The following is a 15,088-nucleotide window of genomic DNA, read 5'->3' on the forward strand; positions in this document are numbered from 1 at the left end:
CCGCGCAATGCTTGTGAAACGCTACCAGGCAGGATTAAAAGGCGACAAGCTTTTAGGAACCATTGCCAACCTACACCACCGAAAAGTTCTTTATAACACGCGTTTCAATCACACATGGCTTATCCCGCACACGCGCACTAACTACGGCAAAGAAATGCTGCGCTTCCGCCTGCCGTTTCACTTGAATGCCATATCGTCTTCCATTTGAGTGACTGTTCTGATTGTAAGTGTAGTAAGCGTATGGGCACATGCCCCATACTTTTTTTACTTTGGTGCTAATCTTGCGATCTTCTTTTCTTGCATCGTTACACTCTCTTATTGATATCGTATGTGTAAGGAAATAATTACGGTCATTTCTTTGAGTTTATTACTTTTCAATCTTCATGCTTTATTATGCTTATGCTTTATTATGCTTATGCTTATTATACTTTATGCTTTAAGCTTGCTCAAATTTTTGTACATTGTCACTGCAATAAAAGTTTTGCCTATGCTGCCCATTTGTAAGGGGTCGTGGTCCCAGTCGAGCCCATTAGAGGCTTTTTGACCACGGCCCTCAGCATCTCGAATGTTGAAATAAAATAAATAAAAAAAATAAAAAATAAAAAATTACAGAAAGAAGGCATCTGCGTGCTACCTGTGAAGTTTCCTTTATTATGAAAAACCCAACTTGAGATGTACACAAACAATATTTACCGCAGTAACTACAAGAGTTAACGCAGTGAACTATTTACCCAGTGGAAATAGCCTATCGAATTGAATGAGGGAGTTCAAGTCCTTCCTGCGAATAGTCCGTAACCACTTACATGTTTTATTATTAGGCTTGCCATTGGTAACAACCACGGAGCGATAAACTCTGGCTAATTTTCCAGGCGAAACGGAAAACAACGCAACAAACATTGCATTCACTATTCACTTCAAAAATTGTCTCAATGACGACACTGTTTCCCTCGCTGTTATCACCCATAAATCTAGACACTTCGCTTTGTGGCAGCTTATCGACGCTCGCTTATCCTCCTTACCCAGATGTGAGAGGAACATTGTCGTGGTTGAGGGCGTTTTTGGGGTGAATGATAGATGTGCTCTTTGGTGCGCTGATTTCTGGTTGGCCTGCTAAATGACACAGAGTTCATCGCTCCATGGTGATTGTCAAAGGCCGCCTTTCTAAGTTTTCAAACTTGCTATGAACTATTTAACATTATGTTACGTTTAACATCCTAAAACCACCGTATTATTATGAGAGACGCCGTACTGGAAGGCTCAAGAAATTTAGACCACTTGAGGTTCTTTGACATGCACCCAAATCTGAGCACACTGGCCTCAGCATTTTCACCTCCATCGAAAATGCAGCCGCCGCAGTCGGGATTCAATCACGCGACGGCTATGAACAATTTGCAAGAAGTAATTGAATTTGCCGTGTGGACTCGATCGACTATTCTCACTTGTAAAAATGTTTTTTTCTAATTTCTACAATTATGGTCGTATTTATTGTTTGTGCACATGTGAACATAATTCCACAGTAAACGTACTGCCGCAGGCAGTACTCAGATACTACTCTTCTGTATTTGGTTTAAATAAGACTGGCAACCCTTCTTGAAACACCCTGTGTAATATAGCGAGGAGTGACAAAAAGGAAATGTGAATTAGGAAACGTCATATGTGGGAACAAACGTGAAGCTAGGGTAAAAAGCAGTGTATTCTTTGATAGTCGATTCATTAAACAAGCCTTCTTTGAAGCCCTACATGTTGAAAATAAGAATGATTAAATAAATGAATGAATGAATGAGGCGTCTGTGTTTAGAAAAATTGGGTAACGATTTATAGTACTAGGTACTCTACTATGGGAGAGCTTAAAGCCGTCCCGTATATACTATGTCACTCTATGGCTGCACCTCGTCTATCGCTATGTCAGATAAGGCATTCGCGTTCGTGTGGAGCATCTGTAAATCTTCCGTTACAGATATCTGAAATCAGCCTCGACTTAACTCGACTCGAAGTAGTTTTTGGTCTGTTCATGTTTACAGGACGTTGATTCGTTGCAGCAGTTTTATGCAGTGAGGCTCTCAATAAAACCGGGTCTTGTGAGGCGATCCAGAAAACGTTTATCATAACATAACGAATAGGTGCGACAGAATTTAGATACATTTCACTAATCATAAATGGTTTACCGAGAATGCAGAAGCAAACAGTTACTACAAAACTTGGCGGCGAAGTGACACCGATGAGCAGGAAATCCCGAGTACGTAGAACCAGAAATTTCGAGGGACGGAAAAGGCAACAGAAGTGGCGAGAAGAGTACGAAGCGATGGGAGGCTTACGGTGTTTCACGTCGTGTCTACAACGGTTCGTGGTTAAACTCCGATCCCTCTGCATCAGCGTTTAAAAAGCCTATCATCACCTAGCTGCTGCCAAATATTATGTAGAAGCAATATAGAAGCGGCGTCATCTATATAGCGAAAATCTTCGGACAACTTTGAAGCAATCAAAAAATCGTTTATCTTCCTTTTTTTTTTAATCCTTGCATGGTTTCGTGTAAGCCCCACCAATTTTAGCTTATCTTTTCGCACTTGCTCTAGTCCACTCCAGTGGTCGTCTATGTTGTCGGAGAAAATTGTGTATTTCGTCATTTGTTATAAAGCAGTCGTGAGTTGTGCAGCTGTAGCGTCAATTTATTTATTTGTTTATCGTGCATGTGCAGCGCAGCCAGTGATGAATTAGAACCAAACCACGTAGTCTTCGGTATCAATTCATAGTATTGCAAAAGGTGGAGAAGAGAATCGATGATGGGAAGGATAGAAAGCAGAAGGGAAAAGCCCCTGGTTTTAATGTAAACTTAGTATTCACGTCGCTAGCGTGTAGCGCCAAGTTGTGCGAATCGGTGACGATGCCGGAGTTTTCAATGATCCGATAACTGTTAGCACACCTTGCTAAGGTTAGAATAAAATTTGTGAACTGTACAAGAGCTTCCCTTGCTCATATCACAGTGTTCGGTCCCTTTCAACACACCTTCAACGTTCAACCTTGCCCATGGTCACCGAAGTGTATGGTACAATTATACCGGAAATTACGAACGTGTGAAGATTCAGCCATTTACCTTTATTTTGTCTTTTTTTCCTTTTTAGACTTTATTTCATCACGAGTACTTGAGGGTAGGCTTTCTTGCGCGTTATCTCGAGAACTAAGGCTTTGCGTCGCAGGCATTTAGGCACGCACATAATAGGGAAAATAAATATATTCGCGAGACATTGATTCTCTACACACCTTGGTTCTACACCACACAGTTGAGGCTTATGCTTTTTTTCTTTTCTAATATTAAGCCAATGTATCCACAAGGCTGTCAGGTTCACCAAACCTATAGCATTAGTCAAGTTTTTGTTAACAGATGGAAGGAATCACTATTACAATAGCAATGACTCTGGCAGTTCATGCTATTGTAATTCCTAGAATACTGTTTCTGATAACCATGTCGTAAGGAGTTGAAGAGTAGACCAGATTCTATACAAGCGCATATATTTTTGTCTTGTCAATCAGTCATCACACTTCTCTCAGATGCAGCAGCACATATTACGAGTAACAATGGCGTAATCAGTCAGACCGATCCTCGAGGCTGTACTATATTTATTGAAATGGCCCCGCTGTGATGGTCTAGTGGCTAAGGTATTCGGCCGCTGACCCGCCGGTCGCGGGATCGAATCCCAGCTGCGGTGGCTGCATTTTCGATGGAGGCGAAAATGCTGTAGGCCAATGTGCTCAGATTTGGGCGCACGTAGAGAACCCCAGGTGGTCTAAATTTCAGGAGCCCACCACTACGGCATCTCTCATAATCATATGAGGGTTTCGGGACGTTAAACTCCACGTATTCATCAATATTTAATGGAATGAAAGTATGGAAATATTATACCTTCTTATGAAGTGTGTCTAGTCAAGCTGTTACAAGCGAACTATTGCCGCGCCTGTATTGCAATTCTATTTTAAATATTTTTATCATAGTCTTGTGTAAAAGGTACCTCTTCCATTCTATTTTCAGTTGATAAAGATTCTGTTGGGGAATTACCTTTGTTCGTGACACTTTTTCTTGTTACACAAACTCGTCAATAAATGTATTTATTTGGCACAATTAGTAGTAAACGTACATGAGAAAAATTTGCACCAACTAGTACAGGGGCTCACGGCTTGAACTAATAATTGTACGGTGAATAAAACGCATTCACGATGAAGAAATCTTGAGACATACGTATACACACTAGCCACGACAAGCTGTTTCCATAAAATGAAGAAGTGTGTGGACATTTGAGCTTCGGCGTCAAGAGTATATCACGATAGCAAATTCGTAGATTGTGCGCATCGCCTAGTGAACTGTAGCCTTTTTGGGTTCTCGCTGCTTGCTTCAATCGTACTGTAAAAGAACTAACGGTAGTGCGCATAGCATTAGGCCTTTCAAAACATCATTAAGTTTCATCTCCAAGCAGAGTTCAGCGCCCATTATGTCAAAATTACTCATTTTCCGAATAAGCGATGAGGCCACTATGCTCCGACGGGCTTTCTACGCGAACATGCGGAGCTCTTTGTGGTTATGCTGCCAATGAGGGTTAAATAATTCTGATCCGTTTCTAATGACTGGGTCTTTACGAAACCCGCTTATTGCTCAATTCCCATTTTTTTGTCGGCTTGCGGGGTTTTACGCAACTACCACGCCATATAGGATGCGTTAAGCCGTTTCCTTGAAGACACACACTAAACGAAAATCACCTGAAACAACCTCAAAAACTGGGTAAATCATTTGTCCTCTAGCACACTACCTTTACTGTCTTTTTTACCACCTACTGTCGAGGTAAAAGTTAACTCTCGTGATAACTGAGTTTTTTAACGTAGGGATAGTAGTAAATATTTACCCCAGTGAGGTTTTGAGCGAGTATAGAGAGAATAAATTTTTACTGCCTTCACAAGGTTTTTCAGGTGATGTCTGGGAGTTATTTCTGGTGGTAAAGAAATAAAAATAGTCGGGTGCATTCGCCCAGAGTCGACAAATTTATTAAATAGCAGTATTGATTGAATTTAATAAACGGCAGAATTGGTGACACATAGATTCACATACAGACAAACACGCACACACAACAAATGCCGAATAATACACCACTCGAACAGACTGCACGCGTTGCTCAACAACACTTTGACAATCCGGTATATATTGGCACGGCTTTTTGACCGGCCCTGTAGGACCGGTAGGATAGCTCTTTTTTTTTGCATTGATTAACAACAGCTGTTGAAGGTGCAAGCGTAAACTTAAGGTGGGCTGCAGGGCACTAAATGTCACACCAACCTTTTATTATAAATATACCCAATCTCACCTTTTTGAGTATCAAATATTTACTTGGCACACCGAGCTCATGGCCCCACACGTGTTAGCACTGCTGATGAACAAGTCCATAAAGTATACCTTACTACACACAAACCATGGTAGCTCAATGATTTTCATTGAGTGACGGAGCACAAACGCAGTAGCAGCACGTATTCATCACAACGGGCGTAGAAAAGCGGTGCACGCCTGCACACAAGCTTCTTACCGACGGCGCACTTGGCGTTTTCGAGGAGCACGGCTATCCGATGAAACACAGCGGGCGATCACAAAACACATATCCTGTGCGAATTTCGTTGTCATTTCAGACACAAATGAACACGTGGCCGCTATCTTACGGAGATGGGGCGGTGTATGCATACTTCTAAGGAAAGACCACCATCCGGGTTTTCTTTGTGCTCAGCGGCAGCCGCCTGTTGGTTCCGTCTGCCTCGTTTAGGCTTCGCGCTACATGTTTGAGAACAGTTGGTGCATGAGGTGGGAGATTCGGGCAGCACTTTACTCATGCAGACATCGCCTACTGTGGAACAAAATATATGCGATGCTTCTTTCACCTGCCCCGGCAACACACTCTCACTGGTCACTGGCGGCCGCAGCTCGGTGCCGACGACAGAGTGAAGCATTTTACTTATTGCTTTTCCAGTAGGCAAGCACGGACGATGACACCAGATTGATTTTCTTACCACTGGCAGATCTTCGTGATTCGGCTCGGAAGCGAGATATCCGTGACGTGCAGGTTCGGAGGCGCTCGGAAGCGCACGGTCGTTTGACGATGTAGGAAACACGTGAGATCCATCAGCCCAACCAGACACACAGATACCGAGCTTCTTGCACCGCCTGTCTCCAAGGCTACCGCCGAGCAAAAGCCAACAATTTACTAAACTATGCAGGACAACTTTCCACAGCAGGTTTTCTTTCTTTTTTTTCTTCTTTTGAGATCCCTCCCACCCGTATTTTTTTATGTTTCGTTCAAGGAATGCTGTTCTCGCTTGTCGTGCTTATGCTGCTCCCAGTTTCAGTGAAAGTACGTTGACTCGAGGTCAGTCCTGGGGCACGGCGATGCCAAAAAAAAAAAAAAGATCTGTGGTCCTCGCGTACCTTCAGCATTCACTGAGAGCGTCACGATGGGGGGTATGGGGTAAAAGCAACCGAAGCAGCTGCACCTTGCAGTCACGTGGTAATAAACTCTGAAACGCAGATTAAAAATCACGTTAGAGAAAACTTTCTAGGTGGTAAAACTGAATTTTGACATCCTTTAACTACTTGCCTGAGAGGTGGTGGTAAAACTATGTCATGTACCATCTTTTACTCCTACACGAGGTAGTAATTTTAAACGCAAAAGAGTTTTCAGAGGTCATGAGCTGCAAAAACCCCAAACTCGGATAGTTTTTGCTCACAGTGCATGACACTCAAATGGTGTATTTATTCAAATCTGTTCAAACAAATATCGTAGCACTGTAATAAAGAAAGAGTGAGTGAGAAGGTTTTAGTTGTCCTGGCCTAAATGATCGTTCTTGTCGAGTGGAGCTCTTAGTTCAGGGCCCCAGTGGCTCGCATTGGTTCTGAATTGGTCGGCACTGTCCAGCAGGGTAAATCCGAGGGTGAAGCAATAAGGCGTTAGCAGTATACCGGCTCGGAACGTAGACGGCCTGGGTTCGATTGTCACTGTAACCCGGACATTCATTGTGTGAAATTCATAAGTGCGAAGGTTGCACCAGATTATGACTTTCACCCTTATATGCTTGAGTTAATTGATTCCCTGTCTTCGGGAGCCAAGTAGCAATACGTTAGTGGAAATGAACTTTCAAAGAAAGATGAACAATAAAGCATTTTCGATAATAAGGAATTGCGGGCATATCATCTGGCGATAGGATAGACAGCTGCATAAAATTACGGTTGGTTTATTTCTGTCATTGCATGCGGATCAATTCTTAAGGAAACAAATGGACCAGCCCTCCTAGCTATACCCGATTTTTTTTTCAGACGCGAATCACCTTACGGCCGAAATCAATTTGGCGTGTGTTCACCCTTGCTGCGCATGCGAAACAGCTGGCTCAATCTGGCTGGGTAAGATGCTGCGGCTTCTCCCTCTTACAATCTCTTAGAAATCATGTGATGTCGGAGAACGAGATTCTGCAGACGCGCGATGAGCCCGGTGCTCCTACGTGGCATGTTCCAACAAGAGTTCGGAACGTTTAACAGCAACAGAAAGAACAGTGAATTCATGATGCACTCCTGGTACAAGGATGGGTTAACATCGGACATGGTGCCTTTCATGAACGGAAATTCGATCTATGCGCTGCTTCGCACGCTGTGGGCTTCCTTTACTAGAAGATGTGTAATTTGTTTGTCCTGTTCTCTCTAAGCGTAGGTGTTTAAAGGAGAGAATAACTTAAAATGCTGAATTGATGGGTTTAGAATCAAACAATGCAGCGAGCACACGACAAAGAAGCATATCCATGATGCCATGCGCGCGGTGGCAAAATTTTACCGTGAAACGCAGTGCGCATTCGCAATATTTTTGGCAATAAGCGTTGCGTGGGGCTGACAGTGCTCATCAGTGGGCCTGCATACCAAGAGCCGCGGTTTTCAGCTAAGGGCAACTTTGAAATGGTGCAAAGATTTTTACGACGCATATGAAAAGGTAGTCGGGTTATTTGAGACCCTGACTCCCAATTTGTTCGTCATATACACACATTCTGCCCTGTGAATCTTTTATTTTATTTTATTTTATTTTTATTTATTTACAGGTTCTGCAGGCCTATACTTAGGCCCAAGCAGGAGGGGCAAAAACAACAAAAAAGTACAATGTCACAGCACTTAATTAGACAACTTATAGTGCACTTGCACAACAGAGTTACGGCACATAAACAGTGATCAGAACACTCATGCGCAGCAGAAGTCAACTAACTACATTACTCGGGCACTGCGAATACACACCATATGGATACATCATTCAGAACTAAACAAAAAAAGTTTCAAGCTGTTTTTCAATATCTTCGGACTGAAAAGCACTTATTGGTAAAGAGTTCCAGTCAGCAATAGTCCTAGGGAAAAAACTATTTTTAAAAGCAGTGGTACGGGCAAAAACTGGCGCCAATGAATATTTATGCTTATGTCTTGTTTTTCTAGAAGATAGAGGTTTCACACAGTTGGGCAGACTTGTTGTAACTTTACCGGAAAGAATTTTGTGTAGGAACGTTAACCGATTAATTTTCCTGCGAGTTTCCAGTGTTTGGATATCATTTAGTTGCATAAGTTGTGTTGGCGAATCATATCTTTTATATTTGCTAAATATAAATATGACAGCCTTCCGTTGAACTTTTTCAATCAAGGCAATATCTTTTTTACATTGAGGGTCCCAAACAACCGAGGCATATTCGAGTTTTGATCGGATGCAGGTATAAATTAAGTTGAAAAGACAACCGCGAGAGCGCCAAGTAGCTGGCGGCTAGAATAGTTGAACAGGTAGATAGAAACAGTAGTTAAAAAGCATTTGGTTCACTAGGAAATGCTTCGCAATTAATACACGCGAAAACCCTGGAAGTTATTTGAGCCTCGCCTTCTGGGGTAGAACATGGTAGCGTAACCGGGTCAAGTACGCATCGCTGTATCAATTGCTTGCCACACTTATGTTCTCCGTGGATGCCTTTTCAGCCGTTTTGCATACAAACTAACATTTGCGCGCACAACATTAGGCGTTTCAAACTATTTTAGGATGCCAATGACAAGTACATTTGAGAAGCGGCTACTACGAATCCGAAAACTAATACCTGAATATACGCAACTGGTACTTTGTTGATGCTTATGGTGACAATGAGTTGGTCGAGCACTCGGTAACTGGTATGGAAAAAAAAAGCGTGAACTTATTAGCTAGTTTTTATAACACATAAATTATGAGACTAATAGACAATGATATGAAGAAAAGTATGAGGGATGTTATTAGAAATGATTCTAATGTCAATGTTAACAATAAAAAGAGGACGAAATAGTCTTTCCGCCAGCAGAGACCGAACCTGCGACCTTCAAATAACGCGTCCGCTGCGTCTGCACTGCCAGCAGCAAGTTCTTTTTCCAGCCGCTTATTTTCTTGAAAATTATATTATAGTTTATTTATTAACATCTCTTATACCTTCCTGGGCCTCGTTGTCTGTTATTTATCAATATTATTTTATAATGGGTGGGAGGTAGAAATAACTGTTCTTCCCGCAATTGTCAGCTTTTAACGCTGGTGTGATTTCACATTTCTGTTGCTCAGCATGACACGCGTGATGGAGACACTTCTCATTATACTACAATCATCGAGTGTTTTTTGTTGTTGTTGTACTTCCAAACATTGGAGTAACGGTGCGGCAGAACGCTCGCTTGCCATGCAGAGGCCCTGGGTTCAACTGTCACTTCCTTCTAAAATATTTATTGGTATCTCAGTACGCTTTCACTCACATACAAGGCAGAGTTTTATGCTCACTACCAAGGGCAAAGCCACTGACACTGACAACCGAACTTCTGCGAGACGATCTCTTTAGCGTCATCCTGTTACAGCAAAAATGGCGCTCCTGGCCGAGCGCTTTCACTACCATGCGGGACAGCTCTTTGTTTGTCTTTGTGAAGTGGCACTGTTATGTTATCACGTCATAAAGAGGACGCCCATAGCATCTATCCACACGACAGGCTCTGCGAGAAGTGCATCCTTCATGCAGAAACCAGCCAAGGCCAGACGCCAAGACGAGGTGCTGCTTTCAGGCCAGAGAACAAGATGAATCCACGCATCTGCACGAAGGTAATGATAATAAGTGGGCGATTCTAAGTCTTAAGGTTCATAATATTTACGTTGATGAAAATTTGTGTGGTTTTACGTCCTAAAACAATCATATGAGAATGAGAGACACCGTAATGAAGGGCTCCGGAAATTTCGACCACCTGGTGTTCTTTAAGCTGGATTCACACGAGGAAACAGAAGAGAAATTATCGCAGCGGATGGCACATCATGTGGCGTGCGCGTCGTCAAAACTTGCTGTCCTCGCTTCATTCGCTCTTCTCCGCTCATGGCACAGATGGAAATGTGTCGCTGCTATTTTGATCCGCCTGTTTGTCGGCCGTATGCCCCCGATCGAGAAGATTTAGCGTCAAATCTTTCAACATTGTCAGAATGGCGTGGCTAGAAAGCACGCTGCTGGCTTAAAACCCACGTGTTTTCGTTTTTAGGCAACGCCCAAATGTGTTTCGTGTGACAGTGGAAGAGACGAATAGTTTTTCGTCGCATAAGCGCGCTGCGTAAGCAGAGGAGTTGAGAGTATGTACGAGGACTCTGCGATCGTGGCTGCGGCTGTGTGGATGCGACGTCTCCGCTGCTGCGCCGGATTATATTATTCACGTGACTATTCAGTCCACTGAGCAGCGTGATTTCACCCTCGAGTGGGAATTTAACTTTAACGTGCACCAAACATGAGCACATGAGCAAACAGCATTTTTGCCTCTATCGAAAATGCAGCCGCCGCAACCGGGATTCAATCCCGCGACCTGCGAGTGAGCAGTCGAATACTTTGGCCACTACACCACCGCAGTGGGGTCGTCATACTGTAAGCACAATATTCACAGTGTTTGACCTTCATCTTCTTCATCTGTACTCAATCATCATCACGAAAAACGTCGTTTTCGTTCGAAGCATTGATCAGGCAATTCAGCCTAATAAACGCCGTCACGACCCCAACGCTGCTACTTTCTCACAGAGTGGTGGAGGCTGCTTCGATTCCTAAGTCCTCTCAGACGTCACGTTCCCTTGAAGCTTCGTTCGGGTCGCCGCTTGCTTCTCCCGTCCGCTGTCATGGCTCAAGAACCGCTTACCGGAACACCCAGCATCATTGTCCAACAAACCATTCCTGCGTGGATCATCAACGCTCGGCAGTGCGACCCACCCATCTTCTCTGGTCTTCCACGCGACGACGCCGAGGTATGGCTGAAAGAATATGACATGGCCAGTGTTTATAACCAATAAGATGAGCCTCAAAAACTTCGTCACGTCACCTTCTATCTGTCCGATGTCGCGAAAACGTGGTTTATTAACCACGAGAGCAGCTTCCCGGATTGGGCTACTTTTGCTCAACAAGTCCGTAGTATTTTTGTGAAACTGAACATCTATTCCGAAGTGTCAAAACGAAAGCTCAATGGGCGTGTCCAACATCCCGGGGAGACGTACACTTCGTACATTGAAGACGTCCTTGGCCTTTGCGACCACGTGAAATTGGCGATGGCAGAAGCTGATTGTGTTCGCCACATCATCAAAGGGACAGGCCATGTCACCTTCAACACTCTGGCTGTTGAAAACTCCCCCACCATTGAGGACGTCATCTCCACATGTCAACACCGAAATGAACTCCAAACCACTCGATTACACCCAGACTACTCAGATGCCGCCGGTCCCCTTCACCTCTGCGATACTCAACATCTCCTCTGAGACCGGCTGCACCTACTTCTGACTACCAATCGGAAAACTAGCTGGTGCAGTTTCTGGAAGGAAAGCTTCATCACTCGAACAAACACCCAGACCTCCAGAGGGCCCAGCCAAGTTGTTATTAGTGTATGCTGAAGGGGTATCAGTTCAAGCATTGGTGGATACGGGGGCTTTTATTTCTGTCATTCATGCGGATATGTGTTCTCGCCTACGTTGGTTACCACACCTTATACTGGCACTCTCTTACGTAGCACAAATGACTCGCAGATAAAGCCATCAGCACAGTGCACCGTTAGAGTTTTCATTGATAGGATCCGGAATTATTCACTTTGCCTTGTTGACGTTTTGTGCTTTTATGCTTATTTTAGGATGGTACTTTCTTTATGATGCTGCTGCTTCTATGTATTGTCCGCAAAGACTCATACATATGCGAGAAATGGATAATATCTCCCCGAAATTTTCACGTAACCAGCTACGAACAGCCAATAAATTCCCTGTGCCATCTAACCACGAGCTCGTTATCACGATTATGTCTGACTCCATTGAAAACGGTGACGTCCTAGTCACTCAATCAGCCCGTTGTCTAACCAGAGTGATTGCACATTCATCAAGTCTTGACCGCTTTTCTAATGGCACCACCTTTCTCGCTGTACTGAATACCACCAATGAGCCGATTTTGCTTGCCAAGGGCACTGTTAATTGTAGTTTCCAGAGTGGACATGCAGCGTTGGCAATAAATCACTATCACCCGCCTATCCCCTTATCACTAGCTAGCATGCCAGCCCCGATGTACTCGGCTGTCACTTGTGTCTCATGTGGTTTCAGACTATAAAAAAGGCCATGTATCAAGGAATAAACCATTCAGTTCGTGTTGCCACTACGTTGCGCCACTTCAGGACACACAATCTATCTCTGTAGTGGCTTCAGATACCAGTCTGCTGGAATCACGTTCAATACCAACAGATGCTCCACCTACTAGGGCTTTCGTCAATGCCATCACCACGAATCTCACTCCCCCGCGAGCAGACGAACTGCTGGTATTGTTGTCTAAGCATAAATCTTCTTTCAACGTACATTCCACTGCTCTAAGCCAGACTTCTGCGGTGGATCATCGCATACACACCGACGGAACTTCTATTGTCCGTCGTCGACCATACCATGTCTCTTCCAGCGAACGAGAGATCATCGACAAGCACGTTGCTTATGTGATTAAGCAAAACATCATCCGCCCCTCCTCAAGCCCTTGGTCGTCACCTGTCATTCTCGTGCGAACAAAAAAGCCGGCTCAGTGCGATTCTGCGTTGACTACTACGCACAAAACAATGTAAGCACAAAAGGCGTATATCTCTTGCCTCGCATTGATGATGCCTTAGATTTCTTACAAGGAGTGGGATATTTTTTAAGCCGTGACCTGCGCTCTGGTGAGTGACGAATTCCAATGCACGAGAATGACAAAAAAAAGCTGCCTTTGCCAACCCCGACGGACTTTATGAATTTAACGTCATGCCTTTCGGCCTCTGCAATAGTCCAGCAACGCTCGAACGAGTGATAGAGACTGTATTGCGGAGCACCAAGTGGAAAACATGCGTATGTTACCTTGACGACATCGTCATATTTTCTTCAACGTTCTAACAGCACCTGCAGCGCCTAGATGAAGTTCTGACGTGTCTCGCAGCTGCTGGCCTTCAGCTGAACACCAAAAAGTGCCACTTTGCAAGCAAAAGTAATAAAGTACTCGGACATCTCGTCAGTAAAGATGAAATGCGGCCTGATCCCGACAAGATAATCGCCGTTCTTCACTTCCAGATGACTCAACGCGCCAAAGAGCTCCGAAGCTTTCTCGGCCTTGCGCCGTACTTCCGGCGCTTAATGCGAGACTTCGCCACCATTGCTGCGCCACTTCACCGACTCCTTTCGTCGGGAACACCATACGTATGGTCAGACGAATGCCAAATGGCTTTTGACACTTTGAAACGTGCCCTCACGTCTGAGCCAGTGCGTTGTCATTTTGATAACGCCGCACCCACTCTCCTTCATACTCATGCCAGCGGACACGGACTTAGCGCTGTACTTTTGCAATGAACAGTGCGTTGTGGCGAACGTGTAATTGCATACGCTAGTCACACCCTTACAGCAGCAGAGAAAAACTACACCATCACAAAGCGGGAGTGTCTCGCTGTTGTCTGGGCCATCCAGAAGTTTCGACCATATCTTCACGGCCTCCACTTTACCGTCGTCACTGACCATCACGCTTTGAGCTGGTTGTCGGGGTTGAAGAATTTGTCTCGACGTCTCGGTCACTGGATACTTAAGAATACGAGTTCAACGTTACCTCTGAATCCGGCAGAAAAACCACGATGCGGATGCCCTAAGCCGCTGTCCTTTACCATCCTCATCAGGCACTCCTAGCCTGTCGCCAACTGTGAGTGAACCCATCAAAGCGTTTCCGTCAGTTCATTCACTCCCGCTGTCGACTTTCTTTGTACCTTCGGCAACGAGATGTTTGCATCCCACCAACGCAGCGACACTTACCGTCGCTCTATAATGCAGCACCTTCAAGGCTCCTTTCGTCCTCCCAACACCTACGCCCATTGAAAGCTGCGGAACTTCAAGAGTGATAAGTCAATTCTTTACCGCATTGTCTTCCACCACGAAGGACAGCGCTGGTTTCCTGTCGCTCTTCGTTCCCTACGGGCGCAGATTTTGGAGGCGTTTCACGGTGACACGAAGGCTGGTCATCTCGGTTGTCAAAAAACCTACGAACGCATCCGCAATCGTTTCGCCTGGCCTTGGCTTTCCTCCTGCGTAGCGCAATATGTTGCATCATGCTCGCTCTGCCAACGCCGCAAACAACCCACTTCCTCCCGGCCGGTCTCCTACAACCTCTCCCGTGTCCTGACGCTTCCTTCGATGTTATCAGCAAGGACCTCTATAGACCACTACCAATATGGAGCTAGGAGCAAGCGCTGTATTGTTACAGCAGTTGACCGCTTAACAAGGTACGCCTAAACAGGTGCACTTCCTTCAGGATCGGCAGAGGACATTGCCACATTTTTTCCGTAGGCAATCTTTCTGAGACAAGGTGCACCTTGCATCCTACTGAGCGACCGTGGCAAGGCGTTTCTCTCGAAACTACTCGAACTCGTCCTCCACGCATGCAATACAATTCATAAGACAACTTCCAGCTACCATCCCCAGACTAACGATGGTGCTTCCATCGAGCTTTGACCGATACGATATCTATGTATCTCAACGCCAGCCCCACCAACTGGGATACCATCCTG

Source organism: Rhipicephalus microplus, chromosome 3 (genome assembly GCF_043290135.1).
Source record: "Rhipicephalus microplus isolate Deutch F79 chromosome 3, USDA_Rmic, whole genome shotgun sequence".
Classification (NCBI taxonomy): domain Eukaryota; kingdom Metazoa; phylum Arthropoda; class Arachnida; order Ixodida; family Ixodidae; genus Rhipicephalus; species Rhipicephalus microplus.